Below are 22,528 nucleotides of genomic sequence, written 5' to 3'. Positions count from 1 at the left end.
CACAAGACATCTAAATGCAAATGGAATGGGATTCTCCAGGGAATATTCATGAAAAATAAGTACAAACAGAAAGGAATGTGCCCTTTTTGCACTTGTAACAATAGGGAGTTGGAAATTTATTGACTGATTCACAAAAGCATGCAAACGTATGTAAAAGAGTACTCTTGTAATACTCCCATACTCATACGTTCTTTTGTGGATCGCCTCCAAAGTGTCTAAGGGCTTTATTTAAAGTTTGGCAGACTGGATATTCCCCAAAAAACATGCTGGATGTGTCGTCTGCCGTATTGCAAGTGTATTACATCTTATGCCACTTGTAATAAGGCAGATAGGCTTCTAGGAATACTTCTGGTAATGTCATGTGACGGTTCTTCCAGTGTGGTGTTCACCGCAGCGTAAATCTCTGTATTGGAGGATAAGGAGCATCCTGTGCAAATACACTTTCTTCTTCAAGGAGGGGAACCATATCTACCTGTGGATAAAACCCTTCCCCTACGCTCTGACCAAGTCTAGGGGGTGATCTGTTTTCTTTTGCGTTCTGCAAGAGGGGTTCTCAGCACTTGGCTGGAGTAAACCCCCAACTGGGAGTTGCATCTGTGGGAGTTCCCAAACTTTCAAGGCTAACCATGTCTTGGAATGCCCCACTTTTCACCCCATAAGTGGTATTTACTTCTGCAGATTGCTCAGCAGTCACAGCAGAGAAATCCACTGAAATTAATGGATTTATGCCTGCCAGGAATACCTTAGAAGATTTCTGAGAGACGAAAAAATTTACTTTTATGACTAGGGATTTTGGTATTTTCCATCTGTCCATCATCAGTCCTGTTTCCAAGACTGTCCCTGATGTTCCTTACTAGGCCAATGCACAGTTTTTTATTATGATTTTGTTGAAGAAAAACAGCTTACAGTGCAAGTCTCACATAAGAAATGGCAAATGACAATTCCATCATTATATTCCATAGGACTATGGTATTATTTTTGACATTCCATCTGGCAGCCATCAATGCATGTGTCTGCTTCTGGGATATCCATTGACAGCTTATAGAGTTTGCTCATCAATGCACCAAACAGTGGTCCATCAGTCTCTTCGTGCCTCCATCTTGTATGTGTTTAAAGTTACAGATATCCCTCCCAACTGGTGGTTACTAACCGCCGGCTGCATTGGCCCGTAACGGACCTGGCCTACAGGATGGACAGACACAACATGTACCACGGTAATTACCCCAGAGCAAGTTACAGAGGTGCAAAAATGTGCCAAAATACACTCCAACAAGCACCACCGTCAATCTATGGCACATGGCAAAGGCCGCTCTGAGGTGGAAAAACAAGATTATACAAGTCACCCCGTTGTTAGAATCAGACCGTCTAGGGGGTTATCGAAATTCCCAGGCTTTGATAAGTGGGACCTGATAGGTCTTTCAAAAGTTGGCGATATGTGGGTAGAGGGTAAAATTACCCCTTTCGGAGATCTCCAACGGGACTATGACTCGAATATAGGGGAACCTTCAGATACCTTCAAACCCGTATTGCACTACAGAGGGCGATACCCAAAGGTACTGAGCTGCCGGTCTTCTCGCCCCTAGAGGATAGACTCCTGGATGACTACCTACAGAATAAGGCAATCTCGCTGACGTACAGAAAAATACTAAACAATACACTGGACACAATGGGGAAAACTCGGGCGAAATAGATGGAGGATGTTGGAGACATTAGCAACGAAGACTGGCAGGAGGCACTGGCATCCCCCCGGGAGGTGGCGATCCGATCTCGATTCAAACTTATTCAGCTCAAACTCCTGCATAGAGCATACTATACAAGTTCGGTATTAGTCAAAATGGGTGCCTTGCACTCCATGGCATAGCCCAGGGGGTGTGGCCAAGTAGGAACCTACCTGCACCAGTTGTGGTAATGCCCAATTCTCCAGAAATATTGAGAGAGGGTCACATCGGCAATGTTTTTAACCTGTCACAAAACAATGGAGGTCTCGCCCAGCTGGTGCCTCCTCAATATATGGGAGACAATCGACCTATCAAGAGCTAAGAGAGTGTGGGTTTCCCTTGGTTGCATGGTGGCGAAACACAACATAGCAAGAACGTGGAAGGGAGTCACTAGGCCCAAACTCAGTGAGTGGGAAACCGATATGGATTGGTGCTTGCAAGCGGAGATAGTGATATACGAGGGAAGAGGGGTCCCACAAAAATGGTCCAGGATCTGGGGTGCGTGGAAAGTAAATAGAGGGATGATATGTTCTTCAGTTAACAACCCTTCCCCTTCGACAACAGACCACATGGAAGAGAAGTTTAGATCGTAAAAGATTTACTGAGTTACAAGGTCTCATTATGGGCCCTAGATATCGTACTGATTGATATTGTACCAATGCACTCTGATTGTCCGAAATTATTGAAGACTGCACTGTATTTTGCTTTCTTTTCTGTTCTTGTTTTGGATTATTCAATAAAAAGATCTTTTAAAAATAATTAAAATAAAAAAGGTACAGATTTCACAATTTTAAGCATGTCCGTTTCACTCCACCTCCCCTTCAACTTATTGACATATAGAATCAGTTTTATTATGCACACATCCATTAACAGCCCTGTGCTAGTGAGCATGCCCCCTGTATTTGGATATATTGTCTCAATGGATTCCATGCGTCTCTGTGCCATGCTGGGGTTTAGGAGGAGTGTTGAATATGTTTACAGAAGATCAAATCCATAATCCATTGTTAAACTGAAAGAGAAGGGCTCTTACCCACACACATTGCCACTTTGCGTTGGTTAACAAATGTGCTATTGAAATGAAGCATCTAATCTAAGATGAGACTTCTTTAAAGTAGTCCAGCAGTTTGGCTAGATTGGATGGGTTCTTCGAGTATGTTGTCTGTCATGGCTTGTATTTTAGCAAATATTACTCCCCAATAAGCTGTTTTACAAGCACAGGTTCGTGACACATGTAGATAATCTTCCTTGGAACGCCAACAGCGGGTCTTTATTGGGTCACTGCCCATAGGTGTGCTACTGGTGTGTAATAAACATGTTGGGTGACTTAAAAAATACAGGAGTCTGTTTTTGCTGTTCAAAGACATTGCCCGTGTTGGGGCACTGCAATATATTTCCGGTATGGCCGATAACTCCCTTTGCAGGTTCTCTTAACTCTTGTGCTCTCCGTTTGTGTTGAGTTAATAAAAGGTGCGAGAACATTTCTAGAGGCTGGATCTCGAATTCTTGGTCATCCTTTCCATGATTAGATTGCAAGGCCCTTCTGCTCCATGTCAGGTTCTTTAGTTTTGCCACTTCATTTAGGGTCAGATTTTCAGGGGTCATTTTGTCAACAATTTCCTTCCTATCTATTTGATTTTGCTGCTGGCTTCCATTTATTGCTGATTTAATTATCCTCTAACCCAGTTCTGTGTGCGTCTTCAAACCATGCCTCTCTTTTGGTGGCGGTCTTTAGGTTCTACCGATGAGGAGTAAATTGCCTGCAATGCAGTGTTACAAGGTTTTGCTTTGCCTCATTGTAGGGACACCATCAGTAATTGTGACCCTGTGCCTAATTTGTGACCGTGGTAGCAGGTGGTGGCCACTGGCCACCTTTTTTAAGGACTGGGCTTATTTTACATCATCTGATTTTGACTCAGAGTAAATGCAAGAAAGATCAAAGCAGAAAATGGGAGAAGGAAGGATTAAGAGAAATATACGATAACAGTGAGAAACGGAAGAGACAGAGCCTGATAGAGGGAGATAAAAAGAGAAGAGGTGAAGGGTTCTAGAAGAAAGAGCCGTGCAGTGGAATCAAAGCTAGACAGCCTTGGGATTCAGCAATCCTGGCGGCTGTTTGCCAAGAAAAACTTAGAGCCCATACATATATTAATATATATTTATTTTTAGCATTTCTGTGCAATACTTAACAAAATATTTTTAACGTATTTATCAAAGATCATTTATATATATGTTGAACATAGCTGACAGGAAGCAGGTGTTTTGGGGTGAAGGTTAGTGATCGAAATTCAAAGGCATGCTGAACTTGATAAAAATACTGTTGCACAAGATAAAGGGGCACATGCATGTAGCAATTTTTCAACCGCAAACAGTGCGATTGGCAAACATTGGGCGTTTGTGATCGCAAAATGGCCTTTTGCTATGCATGAAAGTTTTTGGATTCACAATTTAGGTAATCGCAAACTATTGCCTAAATTGCGAATGCAAATAGGGGATCACAATTTGCGATTCCCTAATGCACAAGCAAGAAGCCTTTCCTAAATGCAAGCTGCGCATTTAGGAAACTCTAATTAACATCAATTTGAAGTTGATGTTAACCATGTGCATACTTTGAAAAATGCACAAAACTGCATTTTCAAAGTGCCACGTGGCACACATATGCCCATAGGGCATGTGTGTGCCTTAGATGTGCACATTTTATTGTTAGGGGTGACTCAGTGGGGTCTTAGGCACCCGTGCCTCTGTATTACCTAATTTGCGTTTACCAATTAGGTAAACGCAATTTAGGCAATGCATGACCATTCCCACCTAGGAAAGAATTAAATCGCAATAGCAAATAGCGATTCCCTAATTGCGATTCTTAGGGAATTGCAGTAAGAGAATCGCTATTTGCACCCTGAATCGATGCACTGCATTTTGCGATAACCAGTTTCTTAAAAATCGCTATTTGGTAATCGCAAAAATGAAGTTTGATGCTTGTGCCCCAAAATGCTTTCCAAGTTTTGTTAGCAATACAATTTTATTTTAACACTGCACAGTGAATACAAATCACTGCGGTACCAATGAAGTTAATTCAGTCCCAGTAATGCACCTTTATACATTGCACATAAAGATTCAATTGTTGCAAGTTCACCTTGGCTTCACAGGCTACTTTTAGAAGCAATTACAGGGACCATAAAGTTTAATTTCAGGCAGCAGATAAAATGCACTCCTTTCAGAGCGGATGACAACAACTTCAACACTTGGTGTGCCCCGCGTCATTATTATGAAAACCCACACCCAACTCCTGGATAGAGACGGGAAGGTGATTGCGCTATATACCATGAGAATTGTCAACCTCGCAAAAGTTTTGTTGCTGCAAAAACTACCAAGAGCTGTAAGCTTTAACCTGCGCTGGTGTTTGATCTGTACATAAAGTGGCATACATTACCACAGTAAAAAGAACTGAATGACTCCATGCAATTGTATGAAAAGCATCACCTTCAATATTAGTGAGAAACTAGGGCGCTCCTAATCCCGTTAATTTAGATCATCGCTAGCCACCTTCCCAGCAAATCTTCCACTTAAAAAGGATATCTATCCGCTAAAAGTCAACTTTGTAGGTGAAAAATCGCACCCCAAACCACAAAACCAGAATTGCTGGGGTTTCGCATTCAACAGAAATTCTGCCAGCAAAGCACAATAAACACATTTGCTAATTAATGGAAGGGATAGTGGGACTTTCTGGTGGTAAGTACGCAAAGGAAGGGGAGCACTCGTAGGCTTGTGTGTATTCACATACCACTTGTAGTGAATTACTCTCCATGAAAAAGCACTAAGATATGTCCCTGTCAAACTCAGAAGTAAATGGGGCCAATATCTAGGAACGGGAAGCGAACCCCGTCATATTTAATGGAGGTACAAGAACAGGTTTCTCCAGACGAAAACACTGCATCTCTTTGGATACAAATTATATTATATGTGCAAAAGCACATGCAAGCAACAATTATGAAGCTGAATTTTCGACCGCATGAAAATCTGAATGATAATCTTATCGGTAGAATACTTCATGAAATCTACAACTGTCGTAGATTTCTAAGACTGTCCGTGGGAATCCTTCATTAGTCCCTAAAATGTTTTTGCAAATGAGGGCATAACTCTGAGGAAGCTGTGATCAAATTGAATCGTAGGGATTTGAGAACTGTGCCCCAACATTTTTCCAGCCCTTGAAGCATAGCCAGTTACTGCATCTGACCTCCATGCAAATGTAACAGTGATTTTCCCTTGTGTTGGCTCTGTGCTTTTCCATAGTATTGGGTTAAGTCAACATTGCCACCATGCATCAAACAAATATGAAAATCTGGTCCTGTATTACACATGGGGCACCGGGTGCACAACGGGCATGTCCCCCTGCTTTTTGCTCCGCGAGGCACTATGGTATTACAGAAGTGGCCACATACACTAGAGTGGCCCCTTCTGTCAACACCAACGCTACCCATAGAGGGAGTTCCTTCATTTGTATAGGATGTGGCCACATGCAAACGCCTCATGAATAAAATTGCCAAGGCCTAACTTGACTGCTGGAGACTAAATTGTGGGGGTTTTGTTCTAAATCTCAATGAACATGAAAATTGTATTAATGGTTGCTGAGTGGACTAAACTTGGAAACTGCAATGTGCATGTGTAGTGGACAGATACAGACTATGATTATAGATTTGCTGGAAGGGACCTACAAAATGAGAAGTGTCACTGATTAATATACCTTTCAAAATAAACAGGCATTAGCTCACCCAATTAGTCTTGGCTTGACAAGGGCACAGCAGATGCAAAGTGCTGGTAAGGTGTCTCACTTCCTTTTTCATGCCCCTCTCCTGGTGAATCCCTTTGTGACTTTTTTCATTTTTTTGTTTTATTTCTGAGGGCTCAGTAGATGCAAACTGCTGAAAGGCTGCTTGCTTCCATTAGTGCACCTCTTTCACACTTTATGTGGCTGTCCACCATGTTAGAGTCGCCATGTTAGAATGGTATATTAAACAACATTGGAAAACCAAATAGCTCTCACCTTTATAATGTGAGTGTTGAGCTGTTGTTTAAAATGCAGATTTCAAAATACTGGATGAAAAGTAAACCCATATTTTGCGTTTTTTTGAAAAACTGTACACTGACATCTAGGGCTCCCAGGGGAAGAATGTGGGGAGTGTAGCAGACAGCTGCAGCTCCTCCACTTGGGTGGAATAGCATCGCCCCCCCCCCCCTGCTGAAATAACAGCAAAGGTGAAAAATAAAATGGTAAGAAAATGAATTAATTACCATTTTATTTTTCACTGCTCCCAGTCTGAGCCAAGCATCAAGGCGGGGCAGGGTCATTACTGCTGATTGGCAGCAGGGAAGGAGTGGTACCCACTTTCTTGCAACAGCCAGCCTGCCATGCACACTTCAAACCTTTCCAACCCAAGCTGTCTTAGACAGCTGGGTGGAGAGCAAGCACAGGCCCCAGTTCTCTTGAGGGAGCGTCGAGGCAGCCCGGTTCAGCCAATCCTGGCACTTCTCTCATGCTGTTTCATATTATCAGCAGCATGAGAGGAGTGCCTGACTCGGTAGAGGGGAGTTAGCTCTGTAACCACATGCTTCAATGGACTGGAAGAACACGGAGGACCAGGGGAGGTGAGCCTGTGGGAAAGTGAACATTTTATATTTCATTTTATGACCCACTGACAGGCACTGTGAGAAAATTCTTCTGCTTTCAGCCTCAACTCCAGAGCTGTCAGCCGTAGTTTGTTATAAACACTGTTTATAATGAGCCATGATTGAGAGTTTTGACATTGACTCCAAAGGCATTACTGACTACCCACAGTGCCTATCAGTGGTCCAAAATGATACATTTTCTTGCCACTCAACTAATAGATTTTTTTTTCTAAAGACAGTGGTCTCTAGACAAAAAATAGCTGAAAGACAATAAATATAGACCCAATCAGTATTATATTGTCAAAATCTGTCCAGCCAAACAGATATTTAATGTGCAATCAATTCAATATATACAAAGAGTAAACAAGACACAGTTTTAAGTGGGACACAAGCCTGTATCCAACTTTAGCAAGAAAGTCGTACAACATAAAGTGAAGGGTTCAGGCAAGGGAAAATGTTTGTTTTCAGCACATTTCTTATAGAACAAACAGAAAATACAGTGAACACCATTACACAAAAATTAGGACATTTTAAACAAGCGTATATGGTGTAAAAGGTGTTTACAGCGTTTCGATCCCTAAAGAAAATACTGGGATCATCTTCAGGACATTTTAATAAGCATGCCTGTTTACATATGACTTAATTGCCTGGGTTAATGGCCAAGCTGCCTATGAAGGCAAGATAGAAAATGACCGGCGTGGGACCATTTAAATAAAGATCTGAGTGCAGGCACGAGGGATGACGTACCGGAGGGCTGAGACCAGGTAGCAGGATTCCAAGATGATGATAGTTCAAGTTGGAGCAAGCCGCTTGTGCGGGTTCGGGTTAGATTCTTGTGCCAGGGCGATTAGGGAAGATCCAGAATGTATATTTAGCAAAATGAACCAAGCCGTGGATGCGGTCTCAAAAGGGTTCCGGAACCATGCGTCTCTAGTCTTCAGTCAGTGACTGACTGGCCCTTACTCTAGCGCCATAAAAGACATAAATAACCCTAAAGTCTGCTCTTCAGCCATAGTTCAGCGGAAATATCAGTGTTGCTGTGCTTTTACAGACAAGCTAGGAGAGGTGCGGAGCAAGATAACATGGGGACAGATATTTTGGGCAGGGAGAAGCAGCACACCAGTGAGGTAGCTGGGAACGCACGCGTGCTCGTGGAATTCTGTATAAAAAATAAATAAGTAGTTTGCTAATTGATAGAAGTGGAAGCATACAAGTCGGCCAGTCAAAAAGAATGTAAATGGGCTATGCTCCAGGGGTGGAACAAACAAAAGAAGAGGAAGACAAGCCATTGAATAAGAAGCAGGCAAATGAGAGTGCCAAAAATGCCAGCCAATAGTCAGCAGTGGGCGGGCTCTAAGTCCACTGTAAATTCATTACTGATCTTTCTCAACCGAACAGCTTGCACTGTGTCTTAGAGGAGGCTTAAAAAGGCTGCCATATATTATAATGCAACCGAATGCACATGCTACCTCGTATGCATGTGCAGGCATTACTATTCATGCATGCGCATTGAGGGCTATCTTGGATGAGTATTCTTACAGAAAACCAATTCCAAGAGTGCTGTCCATGTGTGCGCCTGTCTCTTCGTACATGTGTTCTCATGTCGGTTGCAAGCTTTGACAAAGTCAAAACCTTGGGATCGTCAATCCAAGGCTAATTGGCTGAGCTAATGCCTGTTCATTTTGAAAGGTATATTGATCAGGGACACTTCTCATTTTGTAGGTCCCTTCCAGCAACTCTATAATCATAGTCTGTATCTGTCCACTGCACATGCACATGCACAGTGCAGTTTCCAAGTTTAGTCCACTGAGCAACCATTAATACAATGTTCATGTTCGAGGGGATTTAGAACTAAACCCCCACAATTTAGTCTCCAGCAGTCAAGTGAGGCCTGGGCAATTTTATTCAGGAGGCGTTTGCATGTGGCTACATCCTATACAAATGAAGGAACTCCCTCTATGTGTAGCGCTGGTGTTGACAGAAGGGGCCACTCTAGTGTATGTGGCCACTTCTGTAATACCATAGTGCCTTGCGGCACAAAAAGCAGGCGCACATGCCCGTTGTGCACCCAGGGCCCCATGTGTAATGTAGGCCAGATTTCCATATTTGTTTGATGCATGGTAGCAATGTTGACTTAACCCAGTACCATGGAAAAGAACAGACCCAACACAAGGGAAAATCACTGTTACATTTGCATGTAGGTCAGATGCAGTAACTGGCTATGCTTCAAGGGCTGGAAAAATGTTGGGGCACAGCTCACAAATCCCTACGGTTCAATTTGATCACAGCTTCCTCAGAGTTATACCCACATTTGGAAAAACATTTTAGGGACTAATGAAGGATTCCCACGACAGTCTTAGAAATCTACAACAGTTGTAGATTTCATGAAGTATTCTACTGATAAGAGTTATCATTCACATTTTCCATGCGGTTGAAAATTCAGCTTCATAATTATTACTTGCATGTGCTTTTGCACATATAATTTAATTTGTATCCAAAGAGATGCAGTGTTTTCGTCTGGAGAAACCTGTTCTTGTACCTCCATTAAATATGATGGGGCTCTCTTCATGTTCCCAGATATTGGCCCCATTTACTTCTGAGTTTGACAGGGACATATTTTAGTGCTTTTTCATGGAGAGTAATTCACTACAAGTGGTATGTGAATACACACAAGCCTACGAGTGCTCCCCTTCGTTTGCATACTTACCACCAGAAAGTCGCACTATCCCGTCCATAAACTAGCAAATGTGTTAATTGTACTTTTCTGGCAGAATTTCTGTTGAATGCGAAACCACAGCAATTCTGGTTTTGTGGATTGGGGTGCGATTTTTCACCCACAAAGTTGACTTTTAGCGGATAGATATCCTTTTTAGGGGGAAGATTTGCTGGGAAGGTGGCTAGCGGGGAGCTAAATTAACGGGATTAGGAGCTCCCTAGTTTCTCACTAATGTTGAAGGTGATGCTTTTCATACACTTGTAGGGAGTCATTCAGTTCTTTTTACTGTGGTAATGTAGGTCACTTTATGTACAATTCAAACACCAGCGCAGGTTAAAGCTTACAGCTCTTGGCAGTTTTTCCAGCAACAAAACTTTTGCGAGGTTGACAATTCTCATGGTATATAGCGCAATCACCTTCCCGTCTCTATCCAGGAGTTGGGTTTGGGTTTTCATAATAATGACACGAGACACTCCAAGTGTTGAAGTTGTTGTCATCCACTCTGAAAGGAGTGTATTTTATCTGCTGACTTAAATTAAACTTTATGGTCCCTGTAATTGCTTCCAAAAGTACACTGTGAATCCAAGGTGAACTTGCAACAATTGAATCATTACGTGCAATGTATAAAGGTGCATTACTGGGACTGAATTAACTTAGTTGGTACCACTGTGAATTGTATTCAGTGTGTAGTATTAAAAAAACGTATTGCTAACACAAGTTAGAAAGCGTTTTGGGGCACAAGCATCAATCTTCATGTTTGCGATTACCAAATAGCGATTTTGAAGAAATTGATAATCGCAAAATGCAATGCATCAATTCAGGGTGAAAATAGCGATTCTCTTACTGAGATTTCTTAAGAATCGCAATTAGGGAAACGATATTTGCTATTGCAATTTCATTCTTTCCAAGGTGGGAATGGTCATGCATTGCCTAAATTGCGATTACCTAATTGGTAATCGTAAATAAGGTAATGCGGAGGCACGGGTAACCCGGGGCCTAAGACCCCACCGTGAGGCACCCTTATCAATAAAATGTGCACATCTAAGGCACACACATTCCCTAGGGGCCTATGTGTGCCTCATGGCACTTTGAAAAATGCGATTTTGTACATTTTTAAAAGCATGCTCATCAGGGCACAAGTCCTAAAAAAAGAAGTGGGGGGAACTAACCTAGTTAATCAGTATGCAAGTGGCCTCGCAGCACGTGGCAACGCAGCGTGTGACACCACGGCTCGTGACATCACAGCACGTGACATCACAGGAACTGGCATCACAAGAAGTGATATCAGATGTTAAGCCCTCACATATATGTTTAGCAGGTGTATCATGAGTACATTTGAGCACATTTCGAGTATACTTGCAAACCCTCCTGATTTAGGAAGAAGATTCACACTTTTTTACGTTACACATAAAACAATGTTACCTTTTGTCAGTGTTAAGCTTTCTATAGCCGTAGTGCTTTAAAAGAAATAGTGATATTTCTATTATTACAACTCCTCTACAAGGGTAGTAAGCGTATATAAATGCTATGTATTTTGTGCAAATACTGGGAAAGATCAACACATCTGACGTTCTAACAGTGCATGCATATCTCCTAAACAGAGCCTGAACAAAGTGAAAAGCTGCTTTTCTTAAGTATGTGTGAAGTGCTAACAAGGTGCAAGCCTTTGTTTCTCCTCTGCTGCATTTGCATCAGGTGTGAGGCTCCTGACTGCTGCCAGTCGGGAAACTCCAACAAAAGGAGGCCTGATGACCCCTGAGACTCGGCATTAGTTAAGGACCAGCAGGAATCAGAAATCAGAGAGCCCCGTCCCCGCCAGCACGTTGTTGTGATCGAAAGCAGACAACAACGTGCAAGCGCTGCTGAATGTGTCCCAGTGTTTGGAAATTACACCGGGACAAATTCAGCATCTTTTTTAGTGGGGCCCAACTTCTTGGCAGGGTGGACGGTATCCACCCTGTGAAAGAAGTGGGGGGACGCCGTCCACCCGCGTGGACCCCCGATTTTTGCCCTGATGCACATGGTTAACATCAACTTCAAATTGATGTTAATTAGAGTTTCCTAAATGCACAGTTCGCATTTAGCAAAGTCTTCTTGCATGTGCATTAGGGAATCGCAAATTCTGATTCCCTATTTGCATTCGCAATTTAGGTAATCGCAAACTATTGCGATTACCTAAATTGTGAATCCAAAAACTTTCATGCATAGCAAAAGGCCATTTTGTGATCACAAACGCCCAATTTGTGCGAATCACACTGTTTGCGATTGCAAAATTGCTACATGCATGTGCCCCTTTATGTTGTGCAACAGTATTTTTATCAAGTTCAGCATGCCTCTGAATTTCGATCACTAACCTTCACCCCAAAACACCTGCTACGTTTCAGCCATGTTCAACATATATACAAATGATCTTTGATAAATACGTAAAAAATATTTTGTTAAGTATTGCACAAAAATGCAAAAAAATGAATATATATATATCAATATATGTAAGGGCTCAAAGTTTTTCTTGGCAAACGGCCGCCAGGGCGGCTGAATGCTAAGATTGCTGAATCCCAAGGCTGTCTGGCTTTGGTTCCACTGCACGCCTCTTTCTTCTACAACCCTTCATCTCTTCTCTTTTTATCTCCCTCTAGCAGGCTCTTTCTCTTCCGTTTCTCACTGTTATCTTATATTTCTTACTGCTTTGGTATAGTGCAGGTGGCAGAGTTGGAACAATGAGTAGACTCCAGAGGATCACTTTCAGCACGGCCTCCATATATGCTTCTCTGACATCAGAACACTTTCCTGCAGTGAGAGGACACTCTGGGGTGGGAAGAGGAATATTAATCAATTATGGCTTGTTGTGATAAAACTTGCCACGTGTTCATATTACCTCACAAAGCCATGCGCTAATGTGCACATGTTCAACAAATCATTTGTGTTCCCTCCTAGGTTTAGGAATAAATAGCGGTTTATTATATCTCAGTCCCAGAAGTTAATTCAGCAAGAACAGGCATTATTGTATTACTTTACGGTTTAGATTGCCTGTGAAGTGCTTGGTACATGACTGAGTTAAAAAACGTGTGCTACCCACACTCACTCCATCCCATTTTATTAAGGGGACAACAAAACTCTCTTGGAGGCACTTTCATCTTATACACCACCTTATTTTAGTCAACAGACGAGGGACCCCCGATCTGTCCCTGTCGCCACACAGAGTAGGCTGAGAGAGACTTCAGTTATAGGGAGGCCAATGCAGAAGCACTAAACACCTGCCACACCCTTGACTGTGTGACACTATACAAGGGTCGGGTGAATACGTTTTAATAGGGTTGGCAATACTGCATATTCACCCGCATGCCTGCTCAAACAATGATACAATACTAAATTCTACGTTTCATTTAAAATTGCAGAATCTTGTCATAAAGTTGACTTTCTTCATGTATAATTATTTTGAATTGATTGATCTTTTGGGCTGGTTTGTAATTCAGGAGGGTGTTGCACATATTTAGCTTCCAGTGAAACGAAATTTCCATTTCTAGAAAGCAATGGGGCCCAGTAGGTTAGGTGCCTTATGAACAGTGGTAAGCAAAATAACAGTAACCTACAGCGGTGGCTATCAATCACAGATCCCTACAGAGAAGCAAGAAACAAGAGAAAAATAATGCAACGAAATAAAACTGAGAAATCAGCCAAACTACAATTCCAGAAAAAAATAATATATCTGTAAACTTAACAGGTAGTCAGGTTTACATGCATCATTCTGACAATGACGTCAAGATGCACTCCAAAAAGCTGAAGGCGTACTGTGTTCAGTGGTCAGTGACACAGTTCATGACGTACATGAATTCTGAGTTGGGTCATGGGCACTCGGGGCTGCAAACTTAATCAAGAAATGTGACGGCTGTATTGGTCTTCAATGGGGGCAAAACATTACAACGGAATACTAGACTTCATCGTTAAGGGAATCTTTAGCAGCAATAAGACATGCAGCAATAAGACATGCAGCAGCTGCGAGGAGCAGTAGAGAGAGATAGAGAGTGTAGCACACACACTGCATCTAGGGCCAGGCTGATATTCAGAAGTCTGGTGGGAGTTCCAAAAATGAACGAATTAATAGGTTTGTAGCGTGCATGGATACTCCAAGGATTGTCCCACTACTGCAGACTAACAGTACAGACAAGCACCCCACCTAAGCAGAAGCAAATAGCCGGGCTTTCAGGCTTCTTCTGAAAGAAGACCTAGCTCAACAAATGAAGCTCTTCCAAAACCCTATTCCACACCTGCGTGGCGAAAAAGGTAACCAACCTAACCCTGGGGACCACAACAAAACAAGACTGCGAGAAGTGCAAATCTCTCGTACGTAGGGACATAATGTTTGTGTCTACATACCAGATTCTGAGGGTGGTCAAGAAGAAGGCCCTATGGGCCAGAAATAAGCTTTTGCATAAATTCTCTTATTTCGTGGCAGTCAATGCAATAATCGCAAATAGGGCAACATAGGTGTCCGGCATGGAAGTTTGAGGGTGAGACGTGTAGTGGCATTTCAACCTGAAGCCTGTTAATTAAATAATTTGGAAGACTCAGGTATACAGCACATTAGCATAGTCTAACCTAGAGGTGATAAGAGCACAAACTACCGTTTTCTGAGAATTCAATGGAAAAAGGCAAAGAGTTCTTTTAAGGCTCTGCCAACCAATGCAGAAACCTGCGGTTGAAGGGACAACTGATTGTCTAAAGACACACACCTACTTTCTTCACAACCGTCAAAGGTGGAGCTGGACAAGGGGCTCTCTCAGAACAGGAACTTAACAACCCGTCCGTATGGGAAAGAACCGAACTATAAAACCTCAGTCTTATCCATGTTACACATAAGATGACTATCATGGAGCCATTCAAAGAGTGTCTATAGGCAGGTTTTAATAGGTCAGCATTCAACTTTAGACCCCCCTCTCGTCAGTGTTGGTCACTACCTTAATATCAAATGATTCAACCATGAATGCACCATGATAGGATGACATGAGATACAGTACTGAACACATCGGAAAGATCAAATAAAAATAACACAGCTCTCTCTCCTTTATCTAGCGCCAGTTTACTGTACTCTGACACTTTCAGTATCACCGTCTCTATGCTATAATTAGGACAAAATCCGGATTGGTTGAAATGCAGTAGTTTGTTAGTCTCAAGATAGTGCAACAGCTGCTTATATATCAGCTTCTCTAGCATTTTAAATAGGTCTTGAAGACGTGAAATAGGTGTAAAATTTGACAGTGTATAAGGGTCCGCAGAGGGTTTTTTAAGAAATTGGACCGGTTTGGCCTATTTCCAGACTAATGGAACTGTAGCTGTTGATAAAGAGATGTTCAAACGCCTATTCATAGTTGGATTAACCACCTGGACCGCAAAAGCCAATGCAGCAGAGGGATAAGGGTCAGCAGGAAAGCCAGACTTCATTTCCAAAATAGCACTTTCAAAAACCTCTAAGGAGACGGGATTAAATTGGAGGAGCGAGCAATGCCTGGGGGCAATCCCAATGCCTCTTGACAAATCATCGCCTTGTAAGGCAGGAGACAGGCAAATTATAATGGATTTTTGAAATGTTCTTGAAAAACACAGATAATTTATATGACAGCTCGTGAGAAGGGGAAAAACTACTACTGCATGAAGGAGGCATTAGAAACCGCTGGACAATTTTAAACATTTCACGTGGCCTGTTGGCAGCAGATGGGATTTGATCTCAAAAAAACCTTTCACTAATTTGATCGTACAGTAATATTTCCTTCAAGTTGCATTATAAATGTCCTTGTCCCCTAACCTGTACTGTCTCCGTCTCGTTCTCTCCGCTGTTTTGCAAGTACTCTTTTCCAGCGTGAGAGCCTGGTCCACGAGTTTGGGCCTTCCGAATCGGTGGAGGAGCTAAGGTATTGGCAGCTGAGAGAAACCAGTTGTTAACCATATCTGCACTTGAGTCATAAACAATGGATAGGGGGCCATTAATTCACATGTGTCAAAAAGAAAGGCCACCCTCTATAGGAAGTGTTTTCAAATACCTGAAAAAAAATATACTCACTCCCTAAAGCCACAAGGTCTTCTGCTAACACATTGGTTAGTTTAAGAGGGTGGTAGAGCTTGTTTGTAGCGTTTCATCGCATCAGTCTGCATCACATCAGTTACACACCCCACATGTGAGTTACAAGCACTGACTTTCGGATAGACAGAGAACTGAAGGTGATAAAGGTTTATATGAAAGCGAGAAATTTGCCCGATTTAAGAATAGTATCCGGATAAGGCTTAAATGTACACAGAAAGGGATATGAACATCAGGGATAGTACATTTTCTGATGATTTCAAAACATTATTAGGGACTTCACAGCTACAACTGCCATAGAAACTGGCTGGTTTGCATTTATCAATAGTATTAGCACTAAAGTTCATGTAAAACGCCATTCTTATGGGTTTATAAGGGTTGCTCCTCTGCTGCTTCTATGTGAACCCCTAAGAGCACATACAATGGGTAGCTATATCATGCATGTTCCGGTGGATCGCTCTCTCCCGCTCCTGGGTAGAGGCCCTCCTGTTACATATACTACGCCTCGTCCTAAAATAGCCATTGCCATAGGCTGTCACTCTACTGCTCCTGGGTGAAGCCTCAGAGCATATACTATGACAGGTTGCATACTACCCATTTCTTTGGGTTCCTCATTGGCAGATCCTGCGTGGACCCCAGAGAACAGACTATGGCTGGCGGTATAATTCCCATTCCTATGCGGTGCTCCTCTGTGTGTCCACAGAGAGTTCATACTATAATCAGTGGAAGCAGGCACATCCACGGGCATCATCTTTAGCCTCTGGGCTCTTCGCACAACTCATACTCAAAGTGGTTAAACAAGATGCATGTGACAACATGCATGTGTTCTTGACAATATGCATGTGTTTACACACTTTTTCAAAACACCTGCCTATGTTCAGCTACACAGCGCTGGCAGCGCAATTTGAGCAGTCTCTATCTTACACGTACACGATAAAACGTCACACAGTGTCCACAGTGCAGTCATACTCAACCAGTTTCTAATATGTAAGCATCCTATCCTTTACTCCATTTCCCTTCAATTTCACTCTGAGGTGTAATGACAAAAGATAAGTAGACAACTCTGGTCCTCAGCAACCCTAACAAAAACTATTCCTGGAAGGCACATAACAGTCACACACTCTTCCAGTCAAAGCACTTTAACCGATTTGCTGGTTAGCCCACCTGCAAATACACTTTGGCATCATCATCAGGGGTATGAAGCGCTATGTAAATGCAACTACAATACAATACTGCCCAGCAAAACTTCCAGCTCATCTTTTGTCTTGTTTGTGTTCTCGCATAGCATGCACCCAGCTATGTAAACCTGTGTTAAAAAGATTTGTACAGTTCTTTATGATTGTGTTCAGTGTTCAACACTGAAATAATACATACAAAAGCATCACATTTTCTCCACGCAAGCAGTCAAACCCTTTGCCCTTCTTTGTGCCAAATAAGAGCATCTAGAAAAGGTAACAGGCCAATTTTATTGTACATAAAAAGAAGGTGATCACCCTTCTCTAAGGGGGATTTAAATAAGGCTATACCTATATACATATCAAATACATCGTATTTCTTATCTTCCCATCTACAGAGTTTTCATCAGCTACAAGTACAAAATCCGTTGTGCTGGTGAACAACATCCAATAAAGTGCATTCCGACAGTTCTTCCTGCAATAGAAGTCTAAGAAAGATGCTGCTGCAACCAGTGAATGACGAGTATTAAAAACTAGCCTGGTCAAATTAAGTGCTCTTTTCTCAGCCTTCTTACAATTACTAATGTGACGGCCTATGCACATCTTCAGGTCAAGTCGCCAGAAGATGCGATGCAGATTCCACAAGCACAATTCAGGTAGATTTTAGGCTCACCTCAAGCCTAGAAGTCTCCAAGAGTACCAACTTCAAAAGTCCTAGGGTGCATCTGACCATTTCTTTCAATCTGTCTGATTTAGGCAAGATATGGTTTCGGGAAACTTGGTAAATTCACTATAAGTCTGTAATAATATTACAAGTTGCATGCCTTCAAAAGGGTCACAATTACCTACCACCATGTATCCAAATAAATGTATTAGTCTACTCAATATATGGGCATCTGCAGATCTTTTAACAATGGCAATCAACTTTTTACAAACTATAATTATGCTAACAATTCAGTGTATTGTCATACTGGGGTGAGTGTTTGAAAAGTTTCAGCGCTCCGTCCATCAGCTCCTTGTGTTTGCTTTGTTCGCCCTAAGTTGGCAGGGTATGCCCAGACGTGGGTCCATTGCTCACTTTGCCACTGGATTCAAGCTAGCCTGGCTGATGAGGGCTATTAGCCCGAAACTGGTTCCAGGATGCTTGTTTACGGCCCAGGGATGACATGGCTTAGCAGTTCAGGCTGACTGTTCCCATGAGGCACAGGGTCAAGACTGATTTGAATATACCACAGTCTGAACTGGGGTGGCGAAGTGAGCTAAAGAACGATGATGGATTTAACCCAGATCTGTGACTGGGGATGAGTGACTGGAAAGTTTCAGCGCTCCGTCCATCAACTCCTTGTGTTTAAATTGTCATATGTATCAACGGATTTCCTAGAGAGGGAAAGTGGGGGGCTAGGAGCTGGATGAGAGGTCCAATGCCCATGTGCCTTGGTTAATGTCAAAAACAAAAATTAGGGCTGCTGTTTCTAAAGAGAAAGAGGAGATATCGACAGGTTGTGCAGGACTCTGGAAAATGCATGGTGGCAGTCAGCAGGACTGTTTCATGTTGCCCTCACACATCCCAAAGGGATATCATACTTCATCATAGGGCTATTGCTCCTCGTTGGGCTGGTGCTGCAGTGCCCAAAGGGTCCCCGAAGGGTTATTTTGGCAGAGATCTTTTATTGGTATGCCATATGATGAATGCAAGTTAGAGTCCAGGTGGGGTGGTATCTCATGTGTGATGATGTGGATTAAAACTGGTCAGGGAAGCCACCAACTACTTTTAGTAACTGGACCGCCCTGTCAGATTAAAAACCTTTATAGGTAACTGCTAGCAATGGGATCATAAAGTACCTTGGTAGTCTGATGTGAATTCCCTCTTTTGGGTCCAACTCTAGTCAGTCAACATGTTTCACATCCCTAATGGTCAGGAGGATCCATAGCATTTCATCAGGAAGATTCAATCACTATTGTAACCCTTCGGGGAACCCGTTGGGCATTGCAGCGCCAACCCAACAGGGTGCAATAGCCCTATGAGGAAGCAAGACATCCCTTTGGGATGTATTTATTGTCATAGCCATCTTTGAAAGTCTATTAACTGAGACCCCTCGCCTCGTACTGACAAAAAACTTGAATATTGACACCTAAAACATGAATTTTTGAAAACTGCTGTGTTCATAAGAACCTCTTTCCCATCAAAATATTTGAAGGCCACTTTTTGTAAAGTTGCCATGTTTCTTATGATGTAACCACCACTCCTGCTTGTAAGAAGAAAAAACCTTAAGCCTATGTGACCCTACTCTAGAAACGTCTCCAATTGGTTATAAATATATTTAACATACACCCCCTGGGAACGCTCCTTTCCTGGTCACTAGTAATGTTTAATTAATGCATTTTGCAGAATCAACCTATAAACAAAGTACCTACGTTTGCCTTTGACAATTGTGATACTCAAATGTCAATATTCTTGCACTTGTAGCTCTAATAGAATTATGTATATTAAGGAGAAACATGACCTTTTCTCCTTAGTAAGAAACCGTGTATACAAAGTATATAAAAATAACTTTTTGACAGGGGTGCCTATTAGGGTGGGATGCTAGGCCTCATGGGGAATTGAGGTACTAAATGTCACCACGTCAACATTCAAACAAGATATGCAACACCATCTGTTAGCAAATCAGCTAATTGTTTGACAATTAGATTCCGATCTGGCTTTAATGCATGAACACAGTCACGTAGATAATGACACAGGCTGTCTGCCCTGTGTAACCTGCCTTTTACTGTGCCCTGTTCTTGTACCTCAGGCTTCCAGTGCTGCAGGCTGTAGACAATGCACAGTTTGTGCACATTTGTGTAATGCTGTGTTTTCATGTATTAGTACGTTAAAGGCAGACCAATTGTCGTTGCTAATGGTTTTTATTTCTCTAATCCTACATGTACAACTACATTTTTCAAATATAGTCTTAGTTTGGAAGTTGTTTCAACAAACACGACCTCTTATATGAAATGAATACCAATAGTCCCTTCAAACAGATGCATTTTTAACATGTAAAATCACAACACAATCTTTATGCTATAGTTTTAGACAAGGTTTTTTCAAAGCAATCTGCAAAATAGAATTTGCACTTATTCGAGTTACAATATAAATGCATCAAGGCTATCTGTGTCTGGTTTTGGTGCAAGCAGCACCCTGTACTGCCTTTCGGAGAGGTTTGTGTGACGTAAATATCACATACATAGCCACTTTGTTGGAAATAATTTTGTGGATAGCCTTAGTCGGGCTTCTTTTACGACGACAACTTGCTTTATTCACTATTATTGTGACTATATTTTCATTCAACAAAACTGAAATACGCCCCGCCCGCTGGTTGGCTTTTCAACAATCTGAGTCACCGTGGTTGCACAGTTGGGAACCTTTCAGTGTTGGATCCTCATGCTGAAATCGTGCAGGACCGAGGACCACAGAATGTTAGCTCCCACCCTTCCGCCACCTGCGTCATAACATTCAGCTGGAGTACAACCCAATCTCTGTCACATCAAGGTTGCCTCTAAGCCAACGACCGCCAGAATGCAACCTTAAGAGATCTACACATTGCGCCTTGAATAATGATGAAGTAAGACAATTGCTGTTGGGTAACAATATTTTAAAACCACAGGCCACGAACAAAGAAGTAGGACTACATGCTGGAATTAACTTTTGACACAGAAAAGGGACTTCAACAACAGCACCCTTCAACAAAAGAGCAAGAGTGTACACTAGGTTGCTTCAGGGCGTTTCATAGCTTTCACGTGTTCTAATGACAGGCTCAACTGGAGAGGCCAGTCCCATATTTTACTATGTAAGTTGGTGATTGGCCACCATAAGGGACGTCTCGCAACAACACAAGAGCTCTGAAATTTGCAGATGGTGAAGGAGGACATGAGAAATCTCAAATTGTTCCACATCACTTGCTCTTTTTTTTGTTTGTACGATGGGACATCAATCCGTTATGAAAAATCCTGTAAATAAAACGTTTTGTAAGTTAAAACTAAGAGGAGTCATGGAGCAGCTCCTTTGGTTCTCTCATGGCTACGTGAAGGCTTTTGCCGTTCCAACTGACATTTTGTAGCAGGAGAGTGAAGGGCCACTCAAGAAATAATTCAAAGATGACTTAACTAGGGTAGGGGTCGAAGGGGGCAGTTCAACAATCAGGGGGAAATCTGTCAAAATGCATTTATCGAAAGACGATGGGTAGGTAGTGGAGAGAAATACATAATATGTAATGTTAATCATTGACATTTACTGTCGCATGGAAGAAACGATAAAACATTAAGGACTTTTGATTCACAATCGATATAGCTGTAATAAGGTAATGTCTCTGTTAAGACTTGACAAACACGTACATCCAACTGATCCGCTCTCTAAAACTAGGATAGGTATTTAATTTGCTGTAAAGTTTTCGGACGAAAGACTCATGTTCAAAAAACGGAACTGTCCTGGCACACAGAGCTATCTCATCACCTTTGATGGTGAAGCTTCTTGGAGGACTCTCATAGCCCAACTGAAGCAACTGTTGCAACCCTCTCTGAGTGAGGTTGCCGGTTAGGAAACAAAGTTTGTTTTCAGTTGTGCCCATGGAAGGTTTCTTAACTATTCTTGCAGGGGGATAAAGGATATTTGTTTGATAATGTCACAGGTTGGGGTACCTTTCACTGGACAAACAAAAGACATGCAACATAGTCAATTAGCATTCAGGACCACAGAATTAATGATTAAACAAAGGTAAGGAATTGTATTACAAAAATGAGGATTCTGTGTATATCTTTAATTAGGAACATTTTTAAATAAGCAATCGGACAGGAATTGTTAGATGATGATACAGCCATGATCATCAACGCTAAAATGCTATAATTCGGTCTCTAGCTTTGTACATAATGCTGGCCACACCTTTATATTGACAGAATGAGACCGGAATGGCATGTCACAGCTGAGACACACCAGGCCTATTCTGTGGCCCTCCTCATGCCTTGGCTCTCTTCACTGTCTACATCTGATGAGTGCGCTTGGAGGCGGGGTAGGAAAGGGAAGGATATAAAGAATGGGGCCTTTCTCAGAAGAGAGCGCGCTCACGACCCTTCCCCTTTCTTTTTCTAGATTAAGTTTCATGTTTGAAGCAGAACTATGTCACCCTTGAAACATTGTGAGCAGATGACGCGG

At 42.1% G+C, this 22,528-nt stretch overlaps 1 protein-coding gene across 4 annotated transcripts in view; it reads right to left on the bottom strand.

Annotated features, from left to right (window-relative positions):
• PAM (peptidylglycine alpha-amidating monooxygenase) overlaps positions 1 to 22,528 on the bottom strand; it is a 1,252,349-nt gene that overhangs the window by 656,328 nt on the left and 573,493 nt on the right. The window lies entirely within an intron of this gene.

The sequence above is a fragment of the Lissotriton helveticus genome, chromosome 2_1 (genome assembly GCF_964261635.1).
Source record: "Lissotriton helveticus chromosome 2_1, aLisHel1.1, whole genome shotgun sequence".
NCBI classification, from domain to species: domain Eukaryota; kingdom Metazoa; phylum Chordata; class Amphibia; order Caudata; family Salamandridae; genus Lissotriton; species Lissotriton helveticus.
This window is presented reverse-complemented; position numbering and strand designations above follow the sequence as displayed.